A 14,239-nucleotide genomic window follows, 5' to 3' on the forward strand; every position below is an offset into this window, starting at 1 on the left:
ATGACATCTCCAATTTATGTTCATTGAATCAGTTAAAGGACGATGACTAGATGACTAGCTGTACTTCTCCACACCACCATTTGCCCTGATTTCCCACTTCTGTTCTCTTCTAAGGGGTACACAATATTCCACTATGAATTGAATTGGAAATTTATAAACAAGCCAGAGTTTTGTAACTGACAATATTTCTGGAAAAAAAAGCTTCTCCACTGAATCTGACAAGAACAAGATCATTCTATCTTTAAAAAATTTCTTGCTGCAGGATCTATGCTGGACAAGATGTCTCACTTCTGATTCTCATCACTGAGCTAAGAATTTAAGACCAGACCATTTTGGCCGGTTTGGCTCAGTGGATAGAGCGTCGGTCTGTGAACTGAAGGGTCTCAGGTTCGATTCTGGTCAAGGGCACGAACCTTGGTTGCAGGATCCTCCCCAGCCAGGGCCCTGGTAGGGGCTCCTGCAAGTAGCAACCAAATGATGTGTGTCTCTCACATCGATATTTCTCTCTGTCTTTCCCTCTCTCTTCCACTCTCTCTAAAAATCAGTGGAAAAATGTCCTCAGGTGAGGATTTAAAAAACAAAAAACAAAAACCAGCCTATTTTGCTATGGCATTGTTGAGATTAATGTTTACTTAAAAAACAAACAAAACCCTGTCATTTAAGCTACCTCCTACTAATGGGTACTCAAAGACCAAAACAACAACAATAAAACAGCAATAACAAACCCCCCCAAACCCCCAAACATAAAACCTTCTAAGTCAGCGGTTCTCAACCTGTGGGTTGCGACCCCTTTGGCAGTCGAACAACCCTTTCACAGGGGTCACCTAAGACACCCTGCATATCAGGTATTTACATTACGATTCATAACAGTAGCAACATTACAGTTATGAAGTAGCAACGAAAATAATTTTATGGTTGGGTCACAACATGAGAAACTGTATTTAAAGGGCCAGAAGGTTGAGAACCACTGTTAAGTCATTGAGAACTGGATCCCTAAAGGAATTTGAAGAAATAAAGAGATTATTTCCTCTAAAGAAAAGTGTGTGTGTGTGTGTGTGTGTGAGTGTTTGCGGGGTGAGGGGGTGAAAGAGAAAGAGAGAGAGAGAGAGAGAGAGAGAGAGAGAGAGAGAGAGAGAGAGAGAGAGAGAGAGAGAGAGAGAGAGAGAGAGAGAGAGAGAGAGAGAGAGAGAGAGAGAGAGAGAGAGAGAGAGAGAGAAATTAGGGCAAAGTTTATCTGATTAAGCTAGCAAGTATAAAATTACTTGAGGGTCAAATTTAGACCTTGGTTTCATCTTTCATACACACGCACAAAAATTAGTTTTCATTTTTGTTTTGTTTTGTTTGAGAAACACATCTTAAAAGTACCAAGCACTTTTTTATGAGGAAGGCTTAGTCAGGAAATAAAACAACTCCAAGATTTTTCAACAAAAAAACATGGAAAGAAGTAATCTCTAACCAAAGAACACTTATTTCCAATTCAAGTATCTTGATATTTCAGTGTGTTGGCAGGTTTCATAAAGGGTTTTAAGATATTTTAAAATGAACTCAAATTGTCCATGGGTGAGTCATTAAATACTAGTTACATAGAATAAGAACCCCAAACACATATTAAATTTTCCTGAAGAAAATCAGTGTATGGTCAAATTATGGTTGGATGAGAAATCAGAAAATTAATTAAGATTAGACTCCACAGTTGGCATTACTGAATGACCGACTCCCTACCTACCTGCTCATCTACCTACTTCACATGTAAAAGTAACTGCGGTTGAGTTCTTCAACTTCTCTGATCTTCAGTTCCTCGTATTTAATACGGGGCTGAGACTACTTGCCCTGCTCCCTTCCAAGGGCTGTCTTAGAGACCACAAGAGGGCAGGGATGTGAAAATGCTTTGTGGATGTTAAAGTGCGACACAAAACCAAGGAAAGACAGTGTTTGTGCCACAATTGTGCAGTCTAGCGAACACGCGGTAGTTTCTATTTGCAATAGTTACTATGTTCATTTTGAGAGTCACTGCAGACCGGGCTGCATGAGAAGTGGATTCTGAGATGGAGAGTAGCAGGCAGGAGGTCTGTTAGGGAGTGCTCTGGGACCCATACCTTGGACGGGAAGAAGCAGAATTGGGCTGAGGGAAGAGCTGAGCTGTGGGGCCATTTCAATGGGGCTTCGGCTAACACCATGGGAGCTCTGAAGCTGATGTGTTGCTTCAGAGTTGTCCAAGGCGGTGCAAGGGGCTGTCTGACCATCAGCCATGGCGTGTGGGCTTCCCTGGGAAGGGGGCATGGGAATTTATACCCCCTTGATGGATATAAATTCATCATTCCTGGTAGGGATTCTGGGTATAAAATGCTTTTAGCTAAAATATTAGGATAGTCAGATGTTCTTTCACTTAGGTCGAATCATGTTAGTGTCTCGCCGTGTTTTGCTAGATTTCTACTTAAATAGTAAGAGTCACATTAAAAACGTTTCCCTGCAAATATGGTTAGAGTGGTTCTTCCTGATCTTCACAATTCTAGAAAGCCATATTTTGTTTCCAATCTAATGATAAAAAGATTTACGAAAGTAGTATTTTTAGCTTCTAGCATTAGCTTAGCATCTTCCAGAAAAATATTTGAACTGATGATTGAAGAATCTTGCAGGACCCCACTCTCTTTCTAAAGACAGGGTGGCCATGCACATGACTGTGTTCTACATGTCAGGACAACGTTGTCACTTTCCACACAGAGAGCATCTCGCTTGTCACTCAGCGCCAGCCATGAGGGCCTACTGCTCTTCCCACTGCATAGGTGATGGAGACCAGGCTCAAAGAGCGCCATGGTTTCCTCAGGGTCACACAACAGAAAATGGCAAACACAGCACCAACACGCACTTTCCGACCTGGACAGTCCTCCTTTCTCTCCAACACATTCTCTCCAAATAGAGGATTGGCCTCCATATGATTTGAGTTTGGTGCTTAGCTTTATTCCCTAAGTCCGGGGTGGTCAGCTATCACCCCTCCGCCATTTCCTGAAATTAGAGTCCAGTAATTTTTATCCATCTGTTCATTTGATCATAACTATTTTCTGAGCATTTCTAAGGTGACAGGGTTGTACTAGGCTCTGGGGTATGAACATAGACAAGACACAGCACCTGCTCTCAAGAAGCTTAATATCTACGAGTTCTGGCCTAACACCTGCTTCCAAAAGTTTTTGGATATAGAGCGGGTTTCTTTCCATTGCGCTAAGGAAAAAAGACTCCATTACATACTTTTAAAAAAAAATCTCAAGTATACTTTAAAAATTGTGATGCACAGGGCACAACAGCAGTCAAGGAGCACAGAGTCCATGAACGTGAAGTACCATCATGCCAGGCTCCCTGACTTCTAAGGAGTAGAGGTGGAAGACAAGAGGAAAGAAAGATTTCTAGAATGTTCTAATTTTTTTTCTGAAAATAAAACAACGCCCCCCAGATAGAGAGCTACATATCTATTGTAATGCAGAGAGTGAATGTCTTACCCATTATCTTGAGAACACTTCTGCTCTAGCGTTTCATTTGACAATTCAGAAGACATCCTGAATAATGACATGGAATAATGACTTTATAATGATTATGTAACCAAAATACAGGAAGGTGCTGGAGAGTGCTAAAAAGTTATTATAGAATAAGTAAAATACTACCTCTGAGACGTTTTCAATGTCTGTTTGTTTTGGCATTAAATTTAGAAGTTGCTAAAAAAAAAGATGCGCCAATTAGAGCCACCTGCGCCAACTGTCATAGCTAGAGCTGGAAAAGGCCATTGACTTTGACTCATGTAATGATCGGCGAGGGAGCCAGACTTGTTCAAAGTCAATTGAAATTCTGTATGCTTCATAGTAATGGGACCTACACACTGAAATACATTCATTTTCCTATTTGCTGCTGGCTTTAACGCCAGTGATCAGGAGTTGACTTTTCTGCCCAAGGGCTATTAAAATGACTTTACATGAACCAAGCTGACTAGTCCTTTCCCAGTATGATGCTTTTATATATATTTGGCAGAACTGGCTTTGGATTGCTAATAAAATGACAACATATGAGATAGTAGAGTTGTCGTTTTTTAAGGACAAAATATATTATTTTTAAAAATATATTATTTATTGATTTCAGAGAGGAAGGTAGAGGGAAAGAAAGATGGAAACGTCAATGATGAGAGAGAATCATTGATTGGCTGCCTTCTGCACGCCCCACACTGGGGATCAAACCTGCAAGCTGGGAATGTGTCCTGAATGGGAATCAAACCAGGACCTCCTGGTTCATAAGTTGATGCTCAACCACTGAGCCACGCCGGCTGGGCAAAATATATTATTTTTAAAAGAAAATTAGGAATGTATGTCATCTTGGTTTTTTTTGTTTGTTTTGTTTTTTTTTTTTAGCATGTTATCTTTTATTTCCATTGAAAATACTTAGCTTATTACCAGATGTCCAAATTTTGGAGGTAAAGAGTAAATAGCATATAAAAGATGATGTAAATATTTTCCAGATATAACAACTTGAGGATCTGAATGAGCTTTTCGGATGGCAAGTGGAGTCTACCATTGGGTATTCCAAAGAATAAGCTTATAATTAAACAGTATGATGACTTCTTATTTAAAAAATAATCAGTAGACCCAAAGTTACATAAACTAGTAAGAATTTTTTATGGTCACATCTCTAGAAGCAGGTAGTATTGACTGAGACAGGGTGTATCTTTCATATATACAACTTCCTTTATGGTGGCAACAGTTCTATTTGGAATAAAATAGATTTTTGTTACTATTGGCTTGTATAACTTCTTATAAGGGGCCTAAGACTAGCAAATTACATTGATATGACTATTTTAGTAAATGAATATATATTGATGTTAGAAGAAATATATATTAGATGTATCTATAAAAACATATTCTGTTATAAAACTCTCAACACCTGAGATTAGATTTTAGATCATAAATTCCACATTATCTGATTGTAAGATAGTTTATATTTTAATATTCAGAAGATATAACATTAAGAAGAATAAAAAAGATGCTTTTCTTTTTTTTTTACAATAAAATATTTTGGAAATTGTCACTATTGGACTCTCGTAGGAAAAATTAGGTCATTTTTAGCCCATTTGGGTGTGTTAAGAGGATAACTATTCTAGCTTTTTTGCTTTCAGGGGACAGATTTTCTCAGAGGAGTCTATATACTGTAAACATGAAGCATAATTCTGTTTGTAACACTAGCTTCAGATATATAAAAAGATGATGAAGCCAGAATTCTTGCAAAAATCTTTGAAGTTACTGATAATCACCAGCCTTTAAAAATGTTTTGCATTTTTAGAATACTTTTTGAATGCTTCTACTTTTCCTCATTAAAATAGTGTAAATTACTCAACAGCTTAAAAACTAACTGATTATTTGATTAATAATGAACAATGAACAAGGAACAAATTTTCCAGAAACAAGGGAAACATCTTGGGCTTCAACTTTAGTAACTAGATTAAATAAACATTTGACTTCCCCTGTAATATCAGTCCCATTTTCCTGACATGTATTTGTGAATTTATTTAATGGAATGGGGTAATCGTAGATAATAGCACTGGCTAAAAGAGAACAGTCTTATTGATGTAATTACTAACCAATTCATAATTGTAGACTGAACAGAGGTATGAAATCAGCACCCTTTGTAGTGTACAGACCATTGGGTATGAGATCTTGTAGGAACTTATTGCTTCCATTCTCTGGGCTGAAATAGAAGGTCAAAGAAACCAAATATCTTGGAGGCTATGAAATATAATAATTAATTTCATGTAAGCAAAATGCTTGTATAATATTCTTGAGTCATGTATGATGGGAATGGGTAGGAAGGAGGAATGCAAAGTTATTGCCCCTAATTCAAGGAAGGGGTAAGGAGTGTTTTCTAATACTAACGGGAACTGTTAAACCCTAACTCCATCACCTAATACAATATCTAATTTCTAGGTACTCAAAAAATATTTTTTGAATTGTATTAAAATAAGAGAGAGAAGAAGATTAGGAAGAACAAAAGAAAGGGAGAGAAATAAACACACTTTCTAAAGATTCTGAAACCATGAATTCAATTCTTTGTTTTTCATGACCAATGGTTGTTAATTTCTCTGAATCTCAGTTTCCTCAGCTGACAAATGGGGATGAAAGATCATCTACTTCACAGGACAATCATCTGAAATACTGAGATAATAGGTAGGAAAGTTGTAAAACAGACAGTGCTATTCAGACATAAGATGTAATTGGTGTTATCAAAGTTCTGGCAATTGGCGAAATCTTGGTAGATGCTTCCTTTCATAACGTGCAAGAAAAAGAGCTGTACTGGAGGGTTAATTCTGAAGAACCACCTAATGGAAGTACCATGTCAGACCCTCTCCATCATGAATCTGGTTCTCTCAGGAACATTATGCTCCGTATTTTATCTTGTCCACTTCCGTGCAGTTAGGAGACCAACAAGCTTCTGCTGCATACTGGAGACCATTTATTTCGTCTGCTGCCAATTCCATTTAAATTCACTGTATTCAGCTTCATTTCGACTTGTTCCAATCACAAAATAATTCTGTTTTTTTCGCCTGCTCCCAAATTTGCTTCTTTAGATAATAGGTTGTTAACTTAAGAAAATTACTTCTAATCTTTAGTCGGGTGTCATGAAATCCCCAAACAGCAGACTCTAGACCAGGGGTGGGCAAACTTTTTGACTCGAGGGCCACAGTGGGTTCTTAAACTGGACCGGAGGGCCGGAACAAAAGCACGGATGGAGTGTTTGTGTGAACTAATATAAATTCAAAGTAAACATCATTACATAAAAGGGTACGGTCTTTTTTTCAATAGTTTTATTCATTTCAAACGGGCCGGATCCGGCCCGCCGGCCGTAGTTTGCCCATGGCTGCCCTAGACTATCTGAGTGGGTGAGAAGTGTGTAAGGAAACTAATCCATTCTCTCATTATGTGCACGAGACAGCAGGTGGGGGAGAGTTCAAGTTACTTACACTTGTTCACATAGTCACTCCACAGAGCTTGGAAGAGAATTCAGATATACAAATTCCTATTTCACCTTTCCATTAAACCAAGCCAATTCCCCAAAGGCTAGAAACCTTGAAATTCTGCATTGGAAAAATATATAATTGCTGGATATTTGAATGGATATAAACAGTAGTCCAAGATGAATGATGAAGTCCACAAAATAAAAATAAAATTAACTGTGTTTCCCTAGAAAGATATTATGTATTAGCACTTTGACTCTACTTTGTATTATGAATATAACATCGATCCTCTTGCTGTTTCCAACTACAGGATGAATGCTAAACAAAGGTCACCCCTGACAATTGGGAGGGTAAACATTAATGTAATTGGGTATTTGATTGATTCTGACACACAATATACTCTCCAGTTACATGTTATTCTGTACCTTTCAACTAGAACACTAGATGCTTCTTTAATTTTGGGTTTGGAGGTCATCCATTGCCCTTGAGGTTAAAATATAGCTCTGTTTCCAATTCAAAAATAAATCAGACAGAAATATATTAGAAATAACTGGCAAGCAGGTTGGAAGCTGGAAACAGCAGAAAAAGACTGGCTATTTGTTGGAGAAAGTGCATGCAAAGACCTTACATCATGGTCCTGGCACCCACTGCTGGCTCAGCAGCTTGTTTTAGTATGGGTTCTGCTATAAGCAAACCAGTATCAGGGCTCTTCTCTCTCTCTCTCTCTCTCTCTCTCAACTACTCCAATCTGGAAAACATTAAAGCAACAAGATAATTCTAAAGAAAAGAGGAAAAAGCAGAATAACTTCAAGTCAGCACTGTGTTTGAGACCTGATCTTTATAAGCACATTATAAAACATCAAAGCCAAAACTGAATAAATGGAAAAAACATGGTACTTATTGGTTATAGAGAAATAAATTCGACAATATAAACTCTTCACATGCTCATAATGATATGCAAATATTGTTCCTTTTTTATAGCAATTCATAAGTTACAGTGAAATAAAGATTTTGAGCAATAGGCAAAGTTAAGAAGTAGACCCTGAATAATTTATAGAAAAATGAGGTTTTAGTTAACGCCTAGAATCATGTTACTTGATGTTTGAAGATGCTTGGTGAGAACTAAGCAGAAGAGACCATTTTTTCCTCTCTGGAATATCGGTTTAATAAGGGAAGAATGTTTTTAGTTTCTCAATTAGAAGAGTTGAGACTAATCTTTGATAGTTATTTAGTAATAAAAACTGCAATTTATTGCATCTTCGTGAAAGCAATACAAGGTACTTCACACACACTGTCTCCCCTGGTCCTCACGAGAGTAAAGAGGGCTGGCATCCTCCCTATTTTTACAATATGGAATGGAGTTTTGTAAAGTGACACAACTGACAATGGGCAGAATTAAGACTCAAATCTAAGATTCCGGACTGTAGATCTCTCTCTTTTACTCCCTTGTACTGACTCAACACATCCCTTCTCACTTGGAAATTCATGATTCCTGGGACCTTCCTGAAATGAGGTCACTGAATGTTATCCAAAACCAACTGCCCACCTAATATGTGACTTCCTTCCACAGCAGAGAGAGAGGCTTGACTAGCTCAGTCAAAGCTGTTTCTATGACAGCCCATTCTATTAGCCAGCTATACTTTTTAGGAAGTTGTTCTTAAACAGAGTGAAATGTACTCCTGCTTGCTGCCTGCTGATTGTTGTTAGTTCCGTCGACAGCCATACCACCCTGAACGCGCCCGGTCTCATCTGATTGCTTTTAGTTCTGCTCTTCGGACTAATTTGGGTGAAGCTTTAAACTTCCACATTACCTCCCTTTTTCATTCTTTAAGACAATATAATGTCCCTTACCCCTTTGACTCTCTTCTGGGCTGTATATCTTCACCAATTCTTTAAAAAATATGATATAATTTTCACATACTTTATCTTTCTTATTCTTTTGCTCAAATTTGCCACTTTCCCTATAAAATCTAATACCCCAAATTCAGTAAAGTGCTAAGATGTGTCCTGATCAGTAAAGAACATGATGGAATTTTTTTTGGCCAAGTTTAAAAAATTTAACTTTTACTATGTGGTCCAGATTAACACTGGCTTTTATTAAACTTAGGGTTCAATGAAAACCTCAAATCTAATACCCTTTGTAATAAAAAAAAAATTAAAAAAAAAAGAAAACCTCAAATCTATTATTCATAAGAAATCTCACCAAACCAAGATTCCAAACATTTATCATTTAAATATTCATTTGGGCCTCTTATTTTAGTTGCTCAAGAGATAATTTTGAATTCTGATTTTGCCAACGCTCCCCTAGCCAGCCAAACTAAGGAACTCCATACTTGCTCCATATTTGGTAAGCTGTCTTCAATGTCTTTATCCTAGGCATTGATAACCAAGCTGAACATGGTCAGGGCATTCTGATACCATAGATGACTGGAGGGTCAAGTAACACTGAGCCCTTTTCTGTCCTTGTACTTTTGTTCTCTTGATGTCTTTATGAAGTTTCCAAGAACAATGAAATCACTCAGTGCTCATTCCTCTCAGCTCTTATTGCCACTTTTAGCAACAGTCATAAACACCAGCTTAAGTCTCCGTTTTCCTCCCAAACCAGAAGGACCTAGCAGAGGATGGACATAGAGTAGGCATTAAGTCAATATTTACAGCTTTGTTCATGCTTATTTTTCTGTTCTCGCCTGCTGAAATAATGATGGCCTGTTGGTGAATAACCCAGCATTCTTCTCCATAATACACTTGGATGTTCTTAAACTTTCAATGAAAATTTTCAAAATTGAACTCATTAATAAGATCCTTTTTCTTCTTGGCCATGCCGGCTCATGGCCTTGCATTCTCTCTGACCGTCAGTTTCTAAACCATACTATCATTTTGGAATCCTTTCTACTACTCACATCTAATTTGTGACTGCATTCCTAAATTTTATTTCTAAACCTCTCCCATGTTGAACCCTTGTTCTTTATTCTTTTCTTCTGGATCATGGCATTTATCCCTGAGATGAAAGGATGGTTCAACATAAGGAAATCAATAAATATAGTAAATTACATTAATAGAATTAAAGATAAAAAACATATGATCATCTCAGATGCAGAAAAGTCATATGACAAAATTCAACATCGTTTTATGGTAAAAGCTCTCAAAAAATTAAGTTTACAAGGAGCATACCTCAATATATTAAATGCTGTATATGACAAACCCATAGCTATCATCTTAGTCAATGGTGAAAGACAGTTTTCCCTCTAAGATTAGGAAAAAGACCAGGGTATCTACTCTCCCCACTCCTAGTCTATCTAGTATTGGAAACTTCTACCAGAGCAGTCACATGAGAAAAAGAAATAAAGGCATCAGACTTGGAAAGGAAGAAATAAAATCATCTCTACAGATTATATGATTTTCTACAGAGAAAATGATAAAGACTCCACCAAAAAACTATTATATTTTATCAACATATTCAGTAAAGTTGCAAGATACAAAAAGTTGACATACAAAAATCAGTAGTGTTTCTACTCATTTACAATGAATTAACTGAAAGAGAAATAAAGAAACAATCCCATTTAGAATACAAACAGAAAGGATAAGATGCTTAGTTGTATATTTAACAAGGAGTTAAAATATGTGTACATGGAAAACTACAAAGACATTGATGAAAAAAATTGAAGAAGACAGAAATAAATGGAAATATATTTCATACTCATGGATTGAAAGAAATTAATATTGTTAAAATGTCTGTACTACCTGAAGGCATCTATAGATTTAATGCAATCCATGTCAATATTCCAATGGCATTTTCTAAGACACAGTAAAAAAAATTCCTAAAATTTGTATGGAACCACAGAAGACCATGATTAGCCAAAGCAATCCCAAGAAAAAAGAGCAAAGCTGAAGCCATCATACTTAACGATTTCAAGCTCTATTACAAATCATAGCAATCAAAACAGCATGGTACTGGCATAAAAACAGAGAAATAGACTAATGGAACAGAACCCAGAGCCCAGGAATAAAACCATGCATATATGGTCAACTAATGCTTGACAAGGGAGCCAAGAAAACTACTGGAGGAAAGACAGTGTTGGGAAAATTAGATATTTACACACAAAATAATGAAATTAGACCCTTTCTGTTACTACTCACAAAAATTAACTTGAAATAGATTAAAGACATAAATGTAAGACCTGAAGCCAAAACATTCCTTGAAGAAAACAGTGAAAAAGCTTCTTGACATGGGTTTTGGCAGTATTCTTCGGTATATGATGCCTACAGCACAAGCAACGAATAAAAAATAAACAAATCAACTACATCAAACTAAAAAGCTTTCACACAGAAACATAAATAATCAACAAAATAAAAAGGCAACCTACAAAATGGGAGAAATATTTGCAAATCACACATCCTATTAAGGGTTAATATCCATACCACTATATATAGTGAACCCATACAATTCAGTAGCAAAGAAACTCCAAATAATCTAATTAAAATGGACAAAGGACCTGAGTAGATATTACCCCAAAGAAGAAATTCAAATGGCCAAAAACATATGTATAAAGGTACTTAACATCACTAATTATCAGAGAAATGAAAATAAAAACCACAATGAGATATCACCTCCCAACTGTCTGAATGGCTATCACCAACAAGAGAAAACAAGTGTTGATGAGGATGTTGTGCACTGTTGGTGGGAATGTCAACTGGTACAGCCACTATGGAAAACAATATGAAGTTTCCACCAAATTAAAAATAAAAACTATCATATGATCCAGCAATTCTACTTCTGGGTAATATATCTGAGGAAAACAAAATTGCTACATCAAATATATATGCACTCTTTTGTTTATTGAAGCATTATTTATAATAACCAAGACATGGAAACAACTTGTGTCCGATGACAAGTGAATGGATAAATACATGTGTAGCATGTCCCCAAGAGAATGTGCATGCACTTTAATAGCTGATAATGTACTTAATTTAAAAATGAACTGTATGTTAACAAACACTGACTGTATAATTATTCAAAATGTATATTCATTTTTTGGGACACCCTGTATATGCATACATACACACATGCGCACACACAAACACACACACAGGAATATTATTTACTCATAAAAAAGGACATCTTGCCATTTGCAACAACATGGATGGTCCTTAAGGTCATAATGCTAAGTGAAATATGTCAGACAGAGAAGAAAAAATATTTATGATCTCACCTATATGTGGATGTAAAAAAAACAAACACAAAGCAAAAGATCTGATTATTGGTTACTTAAAGTGGGCGGTTAGTGGGGTGAAGGTGTCCAAAGATACAAACTTCAGGTTACAAGACAAATAAAAGTACTGGGGATGCAATGTACACCATGTATACTAATAAAAGGGCAATATGCTAATTAGACCAGATAGACCAGACGTCTTCTGGATGTCATTCTGGACATCCTTCCTGACAAAGTTGGGGCCCGGGCAAAGCCAGCCTGGGTTCTGGGTGCCTGCGGCTGGCCAAAGGGAGGGAAGCCTGGGTCCTGGTTGCCTGTGGCCTGCTGGAGGAGGGAAGCCCAGGTCCCGGTTGCTGGAGGAAAGCCGGTGCTGGCAGCCGGGGAAAGGAAAGCCTACTCTTGCAAGAATTTTTGTGCATTGGGCCTCTAGTGATGACTATAATTAACACTGATATATGGTATATTTAAAAGTTGCTAAGAGAATAAATCCTGTTATCATCACAAGGAAAATATTCTTTTTTTTGTAACTAAAATGATGGATGTTAACTAAACTTATTGTGGTCATCATTTTACAATATATGTATGTAAAGTCAATTCTGTACACCTTAAACTGCTACCTTATTGTATATCAATTATAGCTCAATGAGAGTAAGAAAAAAGGTGTTTTTTTTTAAAAAAGAATAGGCATGTAGGCATGGAAAGATATTCAAGTTACTCTGTGTGTGTTTTTTCAGTGAAAAAAGGAAGGTAGAAATAACCAAGGAGGTAAAAGATCTCTAGTTTCAAATAGAAATTGCAAATAGTATATATTGTATGAATCGGTTACCATCATAATTAGCTTGTTATTAATATTAATAATAGGAAGAGAGCAAAGGGAAGGCCAGGTATTGTAAGCATGGTCATCTGGGCAGCTTCACCAGGAAGCTGCAAATTCATGCCCCACAGGGAACCTCTGGTCCACTCCCTGCAGATCACTGGGGGAAGGGCTCAAACACAGAGGGAAACAGGCGCATGCACAGTGAAGTCGGGTGAACGGGTGAGGAAGGGAAGGTGTTTGCCTGTCAGTCTGGCTTGGGGAACAAAGGTCATTGGCTAGGAGGGTGGAGCCACTGCAAGCATGGAAATCCTGAAGGATTCCTTGGTTAAGCTCCTCATTAAAATGCCCAGACAAAAATTCTCTCTCTTGTTCCCTTTGTGTTGCTCCTGCTTTTTTGCACTCACTTGCTCTGTGACCTGTGACCTGTGCTAGTTTACCACCCTCCCCTAGAAGCAACGTGGCCCTAGAAGCCGTGTGGCCCATGGCCACATGGACCCCACACACAATGGACTGCACCTGGGAACACAAGCCAAGCTAAGCAGAAGCTGAACTAGACACTGGACTGTGCTTTAATATGGAGCAGAGACTCTGGGCGGTGACTTTGATTCCCACCCTGCTGAAGGCACGGCTGGACTTTTTCCAGGATGGGGGGAAGGCAGATGGGACCTTGGAGGGGAACTCCCTTAATGTTTCATCATTGATAAAGCTTTCTCTGGTACCTCATCCTCCCTGGGGGCCTTAGGAAATTCTTGTTCTCGCAGTACCCCAAGAGCTCCACTTCCACCAGCAATAGGTGGGGACATGGAGGGCACCCCACTGATAACATTCTGTATATTAGGACATGGATATGACAAATCTGGGGAAATTCCCGTTCAACTTGGGTACTGTTTATTTCAGAGGGATTAGTGGTGATGGTGGGAGGATTACTGGGGCTCTCAAATGGTAGGTATGTGCATATTTGTATGTACCCAGGTGTTTTTAAAGACTGAGAGTGTATGTAGGAAAGACATGTGGAATCCAATGAACAAAATAAACTGATGGACAAAATAGATCCAGAGACATAGAAGCAGAGAACAGACTGACGAATTTCAGAGGGAAGGCGGGGTGGGGGTGGGGAGAGATTAACGGGAATTTATATGCCTATATGCATAACCCATGGACACAGACAATAGTGTAGTGAAGGCCTGGGAGCAGGGTGGAGGGGGTCAATGGGAAAAAAACAACCACGTG

Source organism: Myotis davidii, unplaced genomic scaffold (genome assembly GCF_000327345.1).
Source record: "Myotis davidii unplaced genomic scaffold, ASM32734v1 scaffold200, whole genome shotgun sequence".
NCBI classification, from domain to species: Eukaryota; Metazoa; Chordata; class Mammalia; order Chiroptera; family Vespertilionidae; genus Myotis; species Myotis davidii.